This window comes from Pterocles gutturalis, unplaced genomic scaffold, assembly GCF_000699245.1.
Source record: "Pterocles gutturalis isolate BGI_N339 unplaced genomic scaffold, ASM69924v1 scaffold9206, whole genome shotgun sequence".
NCBI classification, from domain to species: domain Eukaryota; kingdom Metazoa; phylum Chordata; class Aves; order Pterocliformes; family Pteroclidae; genus Pterocles; species Pterocles gutturalis.
Genome location: NW_010105472.1, coordinates 134,840 through 152,882, shown reverse-complemented (window position 1 = coordinate 152,882; position 18,043 = coordinate 134,840). Strand labels below are relative to the sequence as shown.

At 41.5% G+C, this 18,043-nt stretch overlaps 1 protein-coding gene across 1 annotated transcript in view; it reads left to right on the top strand.

Annotated features, from left to right (window-relative positions):
• Positions 1 to 18,043, top strand: part of LOC104471914 (carboxypeptidase Q-like) — a 30,328-nt gene that overhangs the window by 7,943 nt on the left and 4,342 nt on the right. The window lies entirely within an intron of this gene.

Below are 18,043 nucleotides of genomic sequence, written 5' to 3'. Positions count from 1 at the left end.
TCTAACTGTTCTTGAACTTTTTGGCAAATGGCCTTCCTTCTCTTCAGAACATTTTGTAACTGTTCCTTCTCTGAATATCAGTAAGGTTGATTTTTTTTTCCTACTTTTAGATGCTTGCTCTTCAAAACATTACATGAGGTGAAGTGGAGTAAAAGACCTTCTTGTTAAATAGGTTCCTTCTGTAAGCACACAAAATTCCTAAAGGTTTCAAAAACCATCAGTAAATTTGCTCCTGCCGCTCACCTTGTTAATAGGAGAATATGCTCTGTCTCAGAAAAGAAACAGTGAAAAATATCTAACTGAGAATCTCATTTGGATTTGGGGTGTGGTTGTTTTTATTCTGGCTGTGCCTCTGAGAGGCATATTAATTCTCTATTGTTTGCTGCATAGGAAAGTTGAATTCTTTTTCCGTGGGTGGGAATATTCTTTTCATCTGGAAGCATTTGCCATTTGTTGATCCTGAAAAACCAAGTGTCCTACACACACAGAGCTCCGTGTTAACATGTTAAATATGCAGTTTGGAAGTACAAGTCAGTTAAGCCTTATTCCTAGAACTGCCCCTGACTTCACTGAAGCTCATGCAAATAATGAACTAAATAGAAAAAAAGAAAAAACTATTTCATTTGTATTCTGTAACCAAGTTGGAGGTGGAAAGTATTTACCAATGGAAAAGTGTGAAAGTTAAATGTGATTCTCTCCACTTTTTTTTTTTTCTCCTTTTTGGAAGTCCCTTTTGGACTGTATGAAAAATAAGACACATTCCTAGTGTGGAAATGTTGTGAGATTTCTAACCAAATGGGTAACGATCCAGAGTGGCTGTTGAGAACAACAGCAGAAATATCTGTGGATTTGTGGATTTAGTTCCTGGAAAACAAGCTGTAATGGCATCAGTATTAAACCTGAATAAAAAATAAACTGTTCAGTAGCAGAGCATTGCAGAAAGACCACGTGTAAGCTGCTCTTGATGGGAAGGACACAGGTTAAATGGATTAAGATCTGGCTTGCAGCTCTCCAAGTAGTTTCCTATATGAAGTCATATAATGAGTGTTTATAACAGGATTCTTGAGGGACTAGTATATCCTCAACTCTTCAGAGTTTCCATTGGTGGTTTGGGAATCAAGTTTAAAATCACAACAAAACACAGCTGATGTAATTGCTGTTGGAATGATAAACAACAATGAGAACAAGCTGATCATCCAGCCAGGGTGATCATGTTAGTGTGAGTCCACTCTGTCCACTTTGTTCACACCTTTCTTGTACTGGAGTCCCAAAAGAAGATGCAATATTTAGAAAAAATAACTTCCTTTGACCTGCCGGCTACCCTATTGCTAACGTAGCCCATATGTTACCATCGTTGCCACGAGGTCACACTGGTGCCCCGTGTCCAGCAGGGCCTGCAGGTCCCCTTCTGCAGAGCTGCTGTGCTGTTGGCACACCTCCAGTGGGTGTATGTAGCAGAAGACAGAAGAACAGTGGAGCCTGAGCATGCTGGATGGAATAAGGGGTGGAGAATGTCCTGGTTTCGGCTGGGACAGAGTTAACTTTCTTCATAGTAGCTTGGAAGAGGCTATATTTAGGATTTGCACTGAGAAGGCTGATAACATGCTGATGTTTACAGTTGCTGCCAGGACACCTGAGGACTTATTCAGCTTCTCTGCTGTGCCAGTGTCTGCAGGGACAGGAGAAGCTGGGAGGGGGCACAGCCTCAATTGCTAGCCAAGGATTCAACCTTGGGTTTAGGACTGAGACCCAAATTGGCCGATGGTCTATTCTACATCATGCATGTCATGCCCTGAATGTAGATGAGGATCTGTCTGGAAGTACTCTCTTTCTCTCTGGTTTGGCTCTTTCTGGGGTCATCTCAATCCCTCAGTCAGCTCTCAGTCTCTCAGATGCTCGGGCTCTTATCCTATCCAGGACTGTAGTCTCAGGACTCTCTCTGCTGTGGAATCATTAGCTGGGAACAGGCTGAGCCTTGATCACTGGGTTGTGAGCAGTTTCACTGCATATCCCTCATTTGTATATTTGTATATAATATTATTATTATTACTTTCAGTTTTATTGCAGTTTAGTTATTAAGTTGTTCTTATCTCAACCCATGAGTCTCTTCTCCCTTTACCCCTTTAACTCTCCCCCCCGTCCCAACTGCAGTGATCACTTTGTTACTATTTCTTCATTACTCATTACAGCTCATATAGTGAATAATATAGCACTTCCACAGCATTTTTTCCCAAGCAATCTAAAAGTTCTACAAGGAAAGGAGACTGTAAAGACATCTTGACTATTTTTACAGGGACATTGGAGGCTTGAACCAAGTATGTTTTTGATCCAAGATCAGAAAGCTTTTTAGTGACAGAGCTTTAGATATTACTCGGAAAACTCATCTCTTTCTTAAGCAGTGAAGTCGTCGTGCTTGCATTTGCAGATGACATTTTAGGTGTAAATGTCTGAGGCTTCTGAAGAGTGCTTTTGATAGCATACCTAGCTGAACAAATACGGAGCTCAGAAATCGTTTATAGAGACATCGTCCTCGAAGGAACAAGTTCAAAATTATTTCAGTGGCACTCTCTGCAGGAAATTGTTAACATCTGTAAACTTCAGAATGGGAACCCTTCTAACAGTTTGTCTTCAAAACTGATTCTACAGCCTTGGTCCACAGTGCTACTGAATTTCTGAAGAGCAGAATTTATTGAGCACCATTTTTTCCCCAGATATTTCTCTTTCCAATGAGACTATGTGTGCTTTCATGTAATAATTCCAGTTAATTCAGCCAGAAAAACACTGTGTGAAAGAAACTAAGAATACATTTGTATTTTGTAGTGGCAAATCCTCAAGACAATATCATGGGCTGCATAGGAATGCAAGGGAGAAGGTACCGGGTTACTGTTCTGGCTCCATCATCACTGGACAATTTTATGCTTCCTCAGTTTCCCTAATGATAGCAGTTACATGAGGGGTGCTGAGGAGGTACTTTTGTCTGCAAGGTGCAATGAAGAGGAAGGAGTCTTCAATACCTTCTTAATTAAGCTGGTCCATCTTCTGCTGGAATTATCAGACCTTGCATTTATTTAGCACAAGACCAGCTTTACCTGATCAAATGTTGTGGATCTGTGTAAAGAAAATAGCAGCCTCTGTGCAAAGAGCTTCCTACAAACGAGTTTTAGGGACACATAAACAAATCTGTTGGCAAGGACAAAGCATGCACCTCAACATGAGGAGTAGTTTTTTCAAGTTCTCCATCCAAAGAGCCAGAAAACCTAATTAAGAATTACTATCCATCAGGTCCAGTCTGTTCACAGCTCTTGGCCATTTGTGGTGCCCGTGACAATGCTGTCTCAATCACCATGTAGGGCTTGGAAATCCACCAAAGAAAATGGGTACTTTTCCTGTTGCTTAGCTGCTAAGTTCTATTAACTATATTAAATGCGAGCAATGACCTTCTGGGACAGCAGAATTTTTGTAGTTGTTGCTGCTGTTTTTAAAGAAACATAAAGTAAAGAAATAGCTGAAAGCAGGGATTTTTGGACTGATGGTCTCCAGACTCCTGAGGGACTGTGGATTACTCCTAAAAATGTACAGCTTCATCTGCTACTAAGAAAAGAGCAAGTTTGTTGTCAGTGGGCTTAATCATCCATCTGTTGTTGGTTGGGATCATACGTGTGTTAGAAAATGTTTATGGATTTTAAAATTGGAAGCAGTTGAAAACCATTAATGTGGCATTGTGGAGGGGAAAGAAGTTGAGCAGCTTGGTTTCTCAAAGGGTGGGTTCTCCATCCCTATGAGCAGAGACGTGAGGTTTTAGAGTACTGGCATTTTACAGCTACCCCCAGTTCCCTCAGGGGTGTATGATGTACAAACCCCTCACTGGCTGGAAGCTGCTGGAAGCAACTTCCAAATGTAAATAAGAGATACAAGACAGAAAAACTGAAATTATCTGAGGACAGAGGTTATGGTGAAGAATCATAAAGTAAAGTGGTTTTACCTAAAGAAGGGATGGCTGGATTGCCTGCCTGCTTCCCCCCTTCCCCAAATCCAAACCCACAGCGACAACAACCAAAGCACAGCAGAAGGTGCTGGGAGCAGGCTGAGAAACATCAGTGCTCGGTTGCCCATTTTTGAGCAGACGGATGCAAAGAAACAAAATCCAGACCTAGCACTGATGAAGTCATCGAACTGATTTTCCAAAAATTCGTGTGCCTTGTGCTTCCTAAATGGGGAACCTCTGGAGGTAGGATGTTTACCAGTATTTTCCACACACACGTGCATCGCAATTCGTGTGAAATATTTAGGAGCAGGATATTTTTTCTGATTTTAAGTTCTTATTTCTGGGCTGTTCGTAAAACGCAGTGAGGTTACCCCAGAAGCTTGATGTCTACTTTCATGCTGTGTGCAAGGTCCACTTGCAGTTGTGATCCTGAATTTCCCTCTGCCTCGCAGGCCAAACTTGGTGCTAGCTGTGGGTGAAGTCAAGCACCAGAGAAAGAAGATCTGTAGCCTGTTAAGGAGCTATTTCAGAAATGTGTACAAACAGACAAGATATCGAAGAACCACAGAGCTGGCAAGAAAGTCTCTAGAGAGCATCTAAACATTCTCCATTCCAACATGGTCTCGCCAATGCCTGTGTAATTTCTTTCACATTTGTTTATGCTGTTCTTGAAGACTTACTATGATGGAAACATTATAGACCAGCTGGTCTGTCCCAGTGCTATTCTTAGTGCTTAAGGAGGTTTTTCTAGTGTCTAACCTAAGTCTTTCCTGCTGCAATTGAAGTACATTAGCTCTCCTTTCTTTCCGTTATGAACCCAGCGACATGGTTCTTTCTTTCCTCTTGCAGGAGGCTTTGATGTGAAGTTGATTTTTTCCTTTCTTGCTGTAGTTGTTTATACTTGCCCCTACTGATCAACATCCTGGGTTTTTTTGGGTTTTTTTGTTTTTATTTTTTTTCCAAGCATCTCCAGTTTGCGCAGATCATTTAACAAATTTTCTTCTTGCCCTCAGTGTCCCTGCTGTACGTCCCTGGTTGGTGTCATCTCTTAGTGCAGGAAGACTCTATTGTTCTGGTCTACAATGAAAATACCAAATAGCCTCAGACCCCTGTGGTGCCCCACTCTATACATCCTTCTGTTTTTTAATCCCTAAGTATACTATCCATCCAGTTTGGATCAACCTTATAAACTAATTTTTTAAAGTTTTTATTTCACATATATATTTAGTCAAGAAAATGTGCATGATTGGAGCTTTTGGATTTACTGTTTTATTTGACTTTGTGAGTCTGGGGTGCCTTTCATTTTCATCTGAGCTGGGAAAAGAAAAGCAGGATTCTGTCATTTGCTACAAAATGAAAAGCCCAGCCTTCCCCAGCTCTGCCTTCAGTTGTTGGACTGTCTTAAGTATTCCATGAAACTGAAGGTCTTTACATTGTATATTCCTGCAGCAAGATAATAAAGGTTGCAAATTATTAGATTAATCAAAGCAAATCGATCCGTATACTGTACAAATTACTCTCTGAAATTTGATGCAGACATGAACCAGGCCAGTTCCAGGTTTTATCAGGTTGTCCTGACATGACTTAAGGTGGAAGCCACCAACAAAACCCATCATCTCTGGAAAGAAAAGTGAAAAGTACATGAGAGACATATATGAACATCACAGAAAAGATGAATAGTTATCCTTTATAGTATTATATTATAGATAGTGCTGTATGATATTATAGAGAACAACAGTTCACCTTTTATAGCATACCCAGAGGATCAGAGCATCAACGCTAACCAGAGAACAGACTTAAGACAACAGGACACACTTCCCTGGACAATGGATAATTGAATGGAGGAAATCAGTACCACAAGATATTTTGGAACCAGGGTCAAACATAAATTTTAAAAGGATGGACATGGGAGAAAAGTCCAGCAAAGGCTATGCAACACAGTGATATGACAGGTATACTGAAGGAGGAGACCCTGTTTCTCCCATTCTTTGTCACAACATCGGCTGCTACCAGAGACAGGGTAGGAGGCTGGCTGAACCTTTGGGTTTTTTCCCAGTTCAGCTGTTTTTAGGTTCTAAGTAGCGCTAGTCTGCTTACAGTCTAAATAGTGCTAAATAATCTGGGTAACTAGGCTCCCAGTACTCTTTACATAAAGTCAGTGGCAGGTTTAGATGCAGGAATGTTCTGTGTGTTATTTAAAGTGTTAGGTGTGAATTATGATGCAGTCTTTCCTTCAAGCCTTTGTCTCCGTATAAGATAAATCCGAGGCCCCCGTCCTGCAGCCGGGTGCTTGTGGCGTCCCGCTGCCGCGCTCGGCCCGAGCTGAAAGGCAGCGAGAGGCAGATGGGAAGGGGAAGAGGAGAGGGAGGGTGAAGCGGCTGGGGTGGTGCTGTGTGGAGTCATAGGCTTTCAGCTTTCCAGGCTAGCTACTCTCAAATGAAAGCATCTTTTAGTTGGTTTCCAGATTTAGGCGAGAGATAAGGGAGGTTCCTGAGCTGTTTGCACAGAAGTGTCACTGCCAGACTTGGAAATTGTTATTATTTCTCCAGCCACCACTGCTCTGGAGCTCGTAGCTGCCAGCAGTGTGAAGGAGATGGGCTCTGACAGGGCAGCTCTCGCTCGCTCGCTGTGCTGGAGTGTGAGAACCACAGGCTGAATGTGTCAGGGCTTCGACACTTGGCTGCAGTAACTTGTTTTCTTGGCCTGAACAATTTTATCCCTTCTAACTTCCAGCTAAGGAATGGATTTCATTGTGCAGCTAAAACTAATCGACAAGTTTTAGACATCTTAATCTTGAAAATATCCAAATTATACGTGTATTTAATTTTAAATCTCTAAGATGTGCTAAATGGGAAGCACGGAGGAGAGTTAATTAATCTGCTTGCCTCTTCCTTTAGGTCCTCATTACTATGGGTACTTTTGTCCACCAAAACTTGCTGGCTAGATTTTGGGGCAGATGTTAATGTGCAGTCACAATTAAAAGCATATGCACTGGAAGCTGTTTAAGCTTCCAGGTGCTCTGTATTTATGTCTTTTATTTCAGGACGCTTGGGGGAAAGAAGGGATCATCACACAGTTAAAAATGTAGTTTGCTTTCTTTCTGGTTTCCATGCAGATCCTCTCGTTCGGTCGGACGAGTACCTGCCAGGAAATCTAGTGGCAAAACGATTTTGAGATGTGATGCAGTGTTTTTGAGAACGTTATCTTAGTATCCGTAGAAACTTTTTCACTTGGTATACTCAGCCTAGTAACAATTTAATTTCACCATCCCTTGGCCCAAGTAATGACTTCAGGTTTCTAATTCAAGAGCAAGAGGGAAGGGACGGCACGTGGTCCTTGGGGCCTGAGCTAAGGGAGTGCTATGAAACACTCTTGTAATAATTTAACAAGCGTGAGAGCTCCTGCCTGCCCAGCCAGCTCTCCTGGAAACAGGCAGGATCGTTGCTTCACCTGTGTCTTGTGTCCGTCCTCCCCAGCCAGCTGAGTCTTGGCTTCACCTCCCCGAGCTGTGCGAATCGTGGCTTGAGCCCCTCTCTCAGCCCGCCCTATGGCTTACCTGGGCAAAAACATCTGCCTCCCTGTTTTAGGTGTAGAGCATCCTTTCTGCAGCAAGAAAAATAGGACAGGATTGAATACATGCCCCCATTGTGAATAGCATTATTCCATGCCTTTTGCTGCTTTTCTCCTGTCATTCTTTTTTTTCCTTGTCGATTTGCAGTGCATTTAAAATTCATTGAGACAGGAAAAAGTGTGATTGCTCCTTTGCTGTTTCAGGAGGAGGATATTTGACTACTCCATTCACTAAAATAGATGGCTGTAAAGCCACTCTGGGTGCCTTGTCTAATTCCAGATAAGCCTTGGGCTCTCAATATTCAGCACAAGATAGACTCTAATTATTGAAGTAATTATTATTGCCTTCTCTGCTTTTCCAAACCCAGAACAACCTTTGGAATCACAGCTGTGGACCCTGCCGTGGGACGTGGTGGCAGTCTGTCAGCCTGGAAGCAATTTGACTGTGCTTTACTTATTTAAAATCTCACTTTTCCATCTTTTGACCCTGAAAAGAACATGTGACAGTGGCAAGTTTTCCCTTCCTCACTCAATGCGCTCTGATTTTAGTGGCTGCATTTCTGAAAAGATAGTACTTTTTTTTTTCACCTCTTCTGAAGAAGATGATACTAGCTAAGGTTGAGGTTGTCCTACCCAGGACTAATGAAACCTGTTGATTTTTATTCTGTGTCAGCCCTTGTAGGAGTGGGAAATGGAAAGTGTTCAACCAATAATCATGCAAGACTATTTTGCAATAATGGATCTTAAAAGAGAGAAAAATCAACCTCTTCTTGTTTTTTTACTATCAAATGCCTGTCAGTTTTAAAGTGAGGATGTAAAAGTAAAGTGAGGATGTAAAAGTAAAATAAATATTGGCCAGAGTATTAAAATTTTTTCATTCACATGTTATTTTTATGTAACACCTTTAATTCCAGTTTGACTAAATAGTCATTGCAGTCCTTGGGTTTATAGCATGACGTTCTCTTTAGCAAGTACACATTTGTCTCCTGAAAGGTTTTAAATTCTATGTGGATTGGTGTATGTATATGTATATGTGTTTGCTGTGTAAAAAAATTCTTCAGTTTATATATTTGAAGAGAACCCAATAGTCATATCTACTATTTTCCAATGGAACTTGAGTATTTTGAACTTTCTGGTAGACTTTAAGGTTCCTCAGTATTCTCAGATTTCTCTTAATGATGAACATCATGAATAGGGAACATTTTAATTTGTTTAAGAAGTGTATATTAGTACAGTAATCAAAAGGAAGGCAAGTTGGTGAGGACAGAGATCTAAATCCATCTCATCTGGGTTTAGTGCCCTGAGTGCCTTTCAAATAGGATTCTTGTTAGGAAAACTTGCATTTGGGGAGCCTCCTATGAGACGTAAGTGTAGCAATGCAGAGATTAAGATTTTTTGAAGGAATGGATTAAATTCTAGCTTCTCTTTGTTAAAATAGTTATAATCATTTGGTAATAGTCTTGCATAGATCACATCACTTCTTCTGGACTGCTAACAGTTGTCATCACTGGCTCTTTTTCCCCTTTGCATTAGGCTATAGGTTGTGTTTGGATGTAACACCACAAACAGCTTTACAAGAGGTGTCTTTGTGCCTGGTTTCTTTGACTAAATCCAAATCCAAGCAGCTTCAATTTATACAGCTGTAAACACTGTTCGAAGTTTTAGCATGGCCACAATATATCAGAAGTGTGGTAGGGAGTGTTTAAACTCATAGAGGTTTGTTTACTCTATATTGCCCAAAGTCTGGCCACTGTTATCAAATTGCCTAAATTTTTTGCATCATATGTAAAATGTTGTGCCACTTGGGTTTGCTCATGAAATTTCTGTAAAATTTGCACTGAGCACCATGAGAATATAATTTTAAATGGGGCCTTGGACATTTTTATTACCAAATGGTGAAAAATATGTATTGATTCTTGATTTGTGCAAAAATTTGATTGTGATGGAGACAGTCAGATGGAGGATTTTCAAAGCTATACTCACAGCTTGGCATTTGGGGCAGCTGGACATGCTGGTGCCTTGTTCTACCTCTGTAAAATTTCACCCAACCTGTCTTTGCTTTCCTTGTTTCAAATGGGGCCTTTGCCCATAAAAATGTAATTTGAATTAAAACAAAAAAAAACCTCCTCAAATTAGTAAGAAAACAACATGTTCTGTGCATGATAGTACAGAGAATGCACTAAGCCAGGGCAGATGCTGTTGGCACTTACTGCTAGGACTGAGGCTGTCGCTGGAAGCGAGCAGATGAACCTTTCAACTTAAAATTAATTGTCAGCTTATTGTAGTGTTATTTCTAAGCTTATATGACTTCTGTTTAACTCAACGTCTTTGCATTTTGACAAGTCACTTGCTGTGTTTGCTGTGGCGAAATAGCTTTCACAGCAACTCCAATGTACGTGTTGGAAGAATCGTGCTACTTCGGGACGTTGCTTTATTTACTCATCTTCTAGGATTAGTTCTGCTGTGTGGATTAGCCAGAGCCCACATACAGTTAGTGATACACTGCAGAGTCAGAGCAGGTGTGAGGAATTTCTGTCCTTCCCTCCCTTAAGGGGCAGAAATCCTTTAATTTCCCCTTTTCCAAATGGGGCCCCATGTAATTTCATTAAATATTAAAACAGAGAAAGATACAGAGATTGCAGGCATCTGTGTTGCAGCAGGTGTCTTCATTGTACCTTAACTCTTTTAGTTTTTGTTAAAGTATGTTGTTTCTTTGCAGCTTTGCTGACAAAAATATGCAATGTAGTGTTTAAGAACATTGAATCGTTAGCCAGAATTGCTTATCTTCCCTCATGCTACTTTGTGTTCACAGCCCACGGGACAATGGGGAGGGTTACCACTATGACTTTATTTCGGAAATGGCTCAAAACTCCCAGATCTGAACAGCCCTGAACGTTGCGATAAGATCAGATTTGAACTTTGTTTCAAGCACCTCTCTGTTTTTCTATTAATAATGAACTAGCTAAATATAGACTGGTTTGTAGATCAAATGGAGGAGGTATTTCATCACCTGGAGCATCTAACATTTGTTAGGAAATAACTTGTGTTGGTTTAAAACTCAAGTATGTGGTAATAAGTGTAAAAACTGATATTCTGAAGTATTTTTTTATTGGCATAGTCATAGTATTCTTCCAACCTTGTCTAATGTTCCTACATCTAAAATCCACCATGACCTTGGAGAGTTTGGTGTTCTCAATGAGGTATGACAATAGAGACAGTGGCAACCATTGCTCATCTTGGTGGTGTGGTTGCACAGTTGCTGTTTATGTAGTATAAAATATAACAGACATGCAGTTTGCTTAGGATGTGTTTTACTTACAATAGGATGACTATTTTTTTTCATAACTAGTTAAGCACCAAGATGGTCATTAACAGGCTTTGCTTGCCTCGTGGGCAGAAGAGAGCTTTGCTTAGCTGGGTCCTATGACTGTTGGTGTTTCTAGGATCTGCTGGGGAGGGCCCTACAGGAAATTTGTAATTGAACATCCAGTTGTGATCAGATCTGGGAGAGGAGGTTAGAGCCCAAAGGGAACTTCAAGAGAAAGCCACACGTTTCCTCTCCATCTCCAGCATCCTCTGGGAAAGCAGAGCTAAAGGCTTGCATTGAACTGGACTGGGAGGTTGGCTCAGGAAATAGCTCCGTTGATTGTAAAATACATGGAAGCTTCTTGAACTGGTTGAAAATGTAAGTGAATACAAACAGTTACTGCAACAGAAATGCTGCTCAAAACCCCAATACATGGGTCATTGTCACGGTTCCTGCTCCCCACATCCAACCTTGAACCACCCAGGAGATGCCTGTTTCCACCGAATTTCTGGGGTGGTTTGCAAGCAGTTTGCAGAGGGTGCAGCAAGGATCTGCTGCTGGGCGTTAGCAGGAAGCTCTTTGTCTAGCAGACAGCAAAGACAGCCCTTCAATCCTTTGGGGTTCTAAGCAAGTTTATAACATCAGCCACATGGTGGCATTATGCAGAGAGTGTAGAGGTGATACATTTGGTTAGGAAAAATGGTTTATATGGGTCTCAGTCTTATCAAGTGCTCGACCCTCATGTCTGACATTTAAAGCTTAATGGCATTAAAATAAATCACGTACTCAGACTTTAACTGCTTTGCTGAATTGCATAAGCACACACAGGAAAAGAATTCTAAATTAGAGAAATTGTCAATTTTGCAATGACTTTCATCCCTCGTATGCAATGTTTAAAAGAAAATACAAAATGTAAAGGATTTATAAATCCCGCAATCGATTTTAAAACTATCAACTTTGTTAAGTAGTCTCTGCATAATATATGTAGCCATATAACTCATTTAAAAAAAAAAACAGGAATGAAATAAACTGTATTAAAATATACAGAATATATACATAAATATACATAAATATACAGACATCTAGTACAGGTATATATAGCCTTTCTAAATTGAAATGCCCTAGATGGGGAATCCCCTAAATGGGGATTTGAGTCCCTGAGCCAGCGTGGTCACAAAGCCAAGAGATGGGCTCCAAAGACAGAAAATACAGAAGTAGTGGAAGAGTCTGTGTAGCTTTGGAAGAAAGAAGTCGTGCCTCACCAATCTAGCAAGGGTTTTTCAGAGGAGTTTATAACTGTTTTTGTAGTTGTATCTGGTCAGCAAAGTACAGTTGAGTCTTCAAAAGCTCCTGGATCAAAGACCTTTAGAGATAGAAGCTACTGTGAGATAAGAAGTATTTTTCCTCTTGCAGAGTAATACCTGATTAAAGGAAGGTAGAAATAAATTGTCAGTCGTCATAATGGAGAAAGGCTTTATTAGGCTGCCCAGCCACCCTTTTTGGCACTTTGGATGTTCACAGAACTCAGGGTTAGCTGCAAAGGGAGTGAATAGTGCCAACAGTAAGTTGGCAAAGTTTGCTGATGACTACTTCAAATTTTTCATTTCAAAACTGATGCTGACTGTGAGAATGTGTCAGTAATCTCATAGAAAATGCCTAAGCTATACAACAGCCAGTGACATTTTTGAGTCAATAAAAGCAGAATAATGCAGTAGATGTGCTATGCATATATTACAGGATCCACATGAGTTATTTTCAAGAAGAATGAGCTGGGAATCACTGTGGATAATTGTCTGAAATTGTCAGCTCAATACCTGGGGATGGTAAAAAACAGGTCATGTGTTGTGGTACGCCGCAGGCACATCACGAGTCCGTTCACATGCTGGCATTTGCAGGCAGCATTGGGCTTCTCATCTCAGGAACGGTGAAATGCCATTAGAAAAGGGAGAAGAGTCATGCATCTGTCATGCAACTGAGCCTGCATCCTCAGTTTCTGTATGAAGAGGACTTGGGAAAAAGCTGCTGAGTTAGAGTGTATTAAGTGTAAAGTGTATTAAGCCACCAATGGTATGAAGAACGTGAACGAAGAAAGGCAGGGTGCCTCCAGCTCATGAAGCAAGAACCGTGGCGTGCCGACCTGAAATGCTCAGGCACACCATGCATTGCCACAGCGAGCTGCAGTGCCCAGAGGCGTAAATAGGTTAAAAAATGAGGTTAGTGAGCCTGTGGAGGACCTCTCCATCCCAGGCAGCCAGCTTGCAAGTGTAGCGTCATGTCTGGGCAGTGCCAGCTGGGAAGACTCACCTTTTATGTTCTTTTTTTTTAAAAAAAAGAGCCTTGCTGATTTAAGACAGAGGGTGGATGAGTGGAAGAAGAGCTCCCAGTGCCTTTTACTGTTGAAGCTTCATCTGTTCTTTTTTTTTTTTTTTTTTCCCCCTGGTTAAGTACTGTTTAGGGTATTATTTTCGACTCTAGTCAACCTGTGCTCTATGGAGTAGAATTGCTTCCTTCCCTGAGACCTCATTTCACAGGATTTTGTGTGAGTTTAGATTGAATCCCCAGCTGTCACTGGTCCTCTGCCGCAATGAGTGAAAGGTTAATGTATTGCAAAAGTAACTGTGATAATCCTGAGCTGTAATTTAGTCTGTTTAGTGTATCCAGAGGATTAATTCTCAAATGCCTTAAGCAAAACAAGAAATAATGCACACTTTGTATTGTCCCTCTTACGCTGAAGTCTCATTTAATTAGCCACCAAAACAATCAACTGAAAGCTTTCCCTCTGCCTTGTTTCAATCATGAATTTTAAAGACTTTGGAGAGAATGACTCAGGAGGTGAAGCAGCAGGGCTTCTGATGTTATTTATAAGCTCTGTACTGGAAACTCTTTCAGTGTCTGTATCCATGAAACTCAAGCAACTTTAGCCTGTAATTTCATCGTTTGAGACTAAATGACTGGAGAACTAATGCTGTCAGCACCCCACTCTAAAGCATTAGCATTTTCCATCGCCTCTGCTTACTTGAAAAATGGATCATGAAATAATTGGCATTAAAGCCAGCTATCAACTACAGGTTGCCTGTGAAAGCAGAGGTTAATATGTGCACCAAAATACATGCAAGACATGTCTGCGGTAATTGGGTTTTCATTACTGTAATCATTCTGAAGCCTGCATTTAGGCAAGGGCAGCTCACGAAACATCTCTGCGACACCTGGCACAAGCAGCCCAGCGCTCCGCGGGGCTTGCAGCACCGGGGATGCTGTGACGTGTGGGGAGCCTTCCAGCCTACCCATCCCAAACAGAAATATCATTGCAGCAGATTTACTGCCAGCCCATTTAAGACTTGTGACTTGGTCGGGTTTTTAAAAGGAAGAAAATGAAAATAAAAAATAGAATAAGCAGTTATGCTCCTGTTTGTATCTTTTATCTGTTTTTTCTTTAGTAACTCTTTGACACATAGCCTTTGAAGGAAAAATCATGTGTCTCCCCACCGCTGCCCTGCAGGTTTGACCTTTTAAAATGCCCAGGGCAGCAATGCTCCAGCTATGAGAAGTGAGAAGCCATCAATTCTGTTACTGTATGCATGTAATGTTCACCCCCACACCCCCGTGTCATAGGAGCACAAAGCTGAGTTAACACTCTGGTGCAGTGAAGAGAACGCTTTTGTCTTCAGTATTTTATGCTTTCCTGGTACTACCAGTTTTTAACTGCACAGAAGATTATGATATGTCCCTTTGCCTCTTTTTTTCCTACTTCTAAGTACTCAGTGTAAAGGTGAAGGACATATGTATTTCATCAGGTCTTGCTTTATTTCCAAGGCTTTGTAATTTCCTAATCCGTTCCAGAGTAGTGTCATTGACTTTTTAAAGGTCTGACATTAGAATGAACATGATAATGAAGTAAAAGAGATTTTCTTCTTTCTTAAGGAAAAAGCAGGAAACAAAAGCCATCTTTATAGGTGGGGGATAAAAAAAAAAAAAAAAAAAGGAATCTGTCTTTTGTAGCCAGGAAAATCGCTGCAGGAACAAAAATAAGATCAGGTGTTTTCAGATCAGGTGTTTGTGTTGACGTCTTACTACAAGCAGTACTTTTCATAGTATGCAGATTTGTCTTGACATGGAGATGAAGCTAGAGCACATAGGTACTTGGAAGATGCAAGAAGTAAACACATAAGTTATCTACCAAAGCCTTTCTTTTAGCTTTGTAAACTTTTGGAAACATTGAGCAAAATATCCCGTGTTAAGGCATTTCCAGCTTTGCTGTTAGGAGGTACTACAGCTTGCTCAACAGGGCACTGGCCTGGGCTCAGATGTCTGGAAGCTATTCCTTTCTCAGCTGCTGTGAAAAGATAAATGTGCCATTTCATCTCTGCATGCCTCTCTCATCCTGCAGTCCCTCTTGTCTGTTTAGCATGTACGTTCTTCTGAGCTGGAGCCTTTTTTATTTGGAGAGGTATTTATACTGTGTAAAATAATGGAGTGGCAATTCTGTCAGCTCCCCCAGGGACTACTGTAAAATGAAACCTAAAAAAGTTGTATGTTGTAATTTATTAGCATCTTAACCTCACTATATATGGCAATGTACATGCAGAGGTCAGTATCCCAAAGATCTAACTGTAATACTGAAGACCCAGCACACCCAAGAGAGGTTTTACAAACAGTGGGGAATTTCCCATCATATTTGAAAGTTTCGTGGAATACTTGTGTTGTGAAGTTTACTCGAAAGCAAAGACAACTGGAAAGCCATTGATAGAGCTGTACAGCAAACATGTGCTGACTTCAAGATTCATATTTGGCTTCCTTAGGCAATTAAATGTTATTTGGGATTTAAAAAAAAAGAAAATGCAGGGAAGAATGTATTGCAAAATATTTTACACTAAAAAATATACTCTGGAGTTACAGTATGTTTTCCCCCTTGAAAATACCTCTGTTTTATGGAAACTGCCTTTGTAATCATTCTGATAATCAGTAACTATTTTCCAGTCACTGTTTGCACAAATTACAATAATTTTAATGCTTAAATATCTGGCAATAGAGTTTAATTTTAATGATGACTTATCATAGCAGTGCATATGAAGGCAGTAGTTCCTGACGGTGATTGACAAGAAGCAGTGGCCGTCATTGACACACTCATCATTCATTTTGTTGTTCATTCATGCTTTTACCTCAGTAGCAGCATCGCATCTTCTTAAGTTGGTGAGAAAAAAACCTGGCAGACAGCTTATTAATGTGTGAAGAATTGGTGTTTAATGTGGACATGTTGTAAGGCAGGTAAGTATTTTGGTCATTAACTAATTAATATTCACATTGTGCATTTCATGCAGAGATCAGAAGCTAGAAGGGATGGGCTGTTTTTCAGAATTCCTCAAAGTGTGTGTGTGTATTTTCATCAAGATGCTCTTACACAGCTGATTACTGAAAATACATGGTCAGTATCAATTCCCAAAGTAGCTGCTTCTACCTGCCTGATGCAGTGCATCAAACTGTGTATGAAGTAGCTGGTTATGCAGAGACTCGTGAAATGAGTTCAAGACAGGAATGAGCTTGAATTGAAGAATTTGTTTACAGAGTGTCAGTTATAGGAGATGTCTGAATGAGCCAAAGAAATGGCACCATGGGTTAGAGAGTCACACGGAATGGCTGAGGTTGGCAGGCGCCTCTTGAGATCGTAGAATCACAGAATGGTTTGGGTTGGAAGGGACCTTAAAGGTCATCTAGTTCCAACCCCCCCTGCCATGGGCAGGGACACCCTCCACTAGCCCAGGTTGCTCAAAGCCTCATCCAGCCTGGCCTTGAACCCCTCCAGGGATGGGGCATCCACAGCTTCTCTGGGCAACCTGGGCCACTGCCTCACCAGCCTCACAGTGAAAAATTTCTTTCTGCAGAAATCATCTCGTCCAGCCCCCCTGCTCAAGCAGGGCCAGCTGCAGCACGTTGCCCAGGGCTGTGTCCAGTCAGGTTTTGGATATCTCCATGGAGGGAGACTCCACAGGGCAACCTGTCCCAGTGTTTGACCACCGTCTCAGGAAAACGTGTTTTCTGGTGTTCAGATGGGATCTCGTGTTTTGATTCATGGTGATCATCTCTTGTTCTGTCGGTTGGCAGTAGAGAGGAGGGCCTGCCTCCCTCTTCTTCATTCCCTCCTGTCTGGGATTCATATAAATCTCTTCTCCAGGCTGAACAGCCCCAGCTCTCTCAGCCTCTCTTTGTGTGAATGATTCTCCAGTCCCTTAATCATCTCAGTGGCCCTGTGCTGGACTCCATGAGGAGCTCCGGGTGGGTAGATGGAGAGATGCCATTTCTGGAGATGGTGCTCCTGGTGCAGTGGCACAGGAGGTGGCGTGTCCTACTGCTGCTCCACCTGCGGGTAGGAAGCAAGGTCTAGATGGCGTGGTCATGGCGGTACCTCAGGCAAGTCACAAACAGGGCAAATAGAGAGGGTGTCAGGGTTGGCAACAGGAGCAGCAAAAGGCTGACAGACAAACAGTTATTATGTTTGGTTGTTGCTTCTGGTAATTCCCATGAACAAAGCAAAAAGCAATGGACTGCTCTGGTGCCGTTTCGTACCGTTGCCTTATTTTTCTCACAACTGCATGATGGTGAATTGGTTCATGAAGGAACACTTGCGCTTGGAAGATGGCAAGTCTTAAAAGAAGGTGCAACACTTGGGGAAGGGAGAAGGGGTAAATAGTATTTCTATTTGAACTGTGTGTAGCAGGCCTGCAATACCTATATGTTTTCCTAGGAGCTGGATTTGATCGCAGGACACTTGCCTGCCGTGCTCAGGGTACCCCTGTGATTAATGATTTTGTCAGCTCGGATGACATCAGTATTACCCCAAACACCTCAGTGCAATTGGGGTTTTCAAAAGGCGTTTGGTCACGCAAGAGCATATGCTGGTTGTCTATGTTTTTAAAATTATTACATTTGTGGAGAAAGTTGATCTGTTTGGCAAGTGCTGCCCAAGTACCACGGCTGCCCGGCTCTATAACCTGAGGACAAAAGTGGTTTCATCTTCAGCCTGCTTCATGTGCAGACTCACTAATAGGTCAAGTATGAGGAAACGAGCTCAGAAGGAATCGAAAGCCGAAAAATAAAAAACCCAACCAAAATAAAAACCCACAGCCTCCACAACAAAGAAACCAGAAATCCCAACCTGAGAGGTTAGAGGCATGACTGACTGTTTG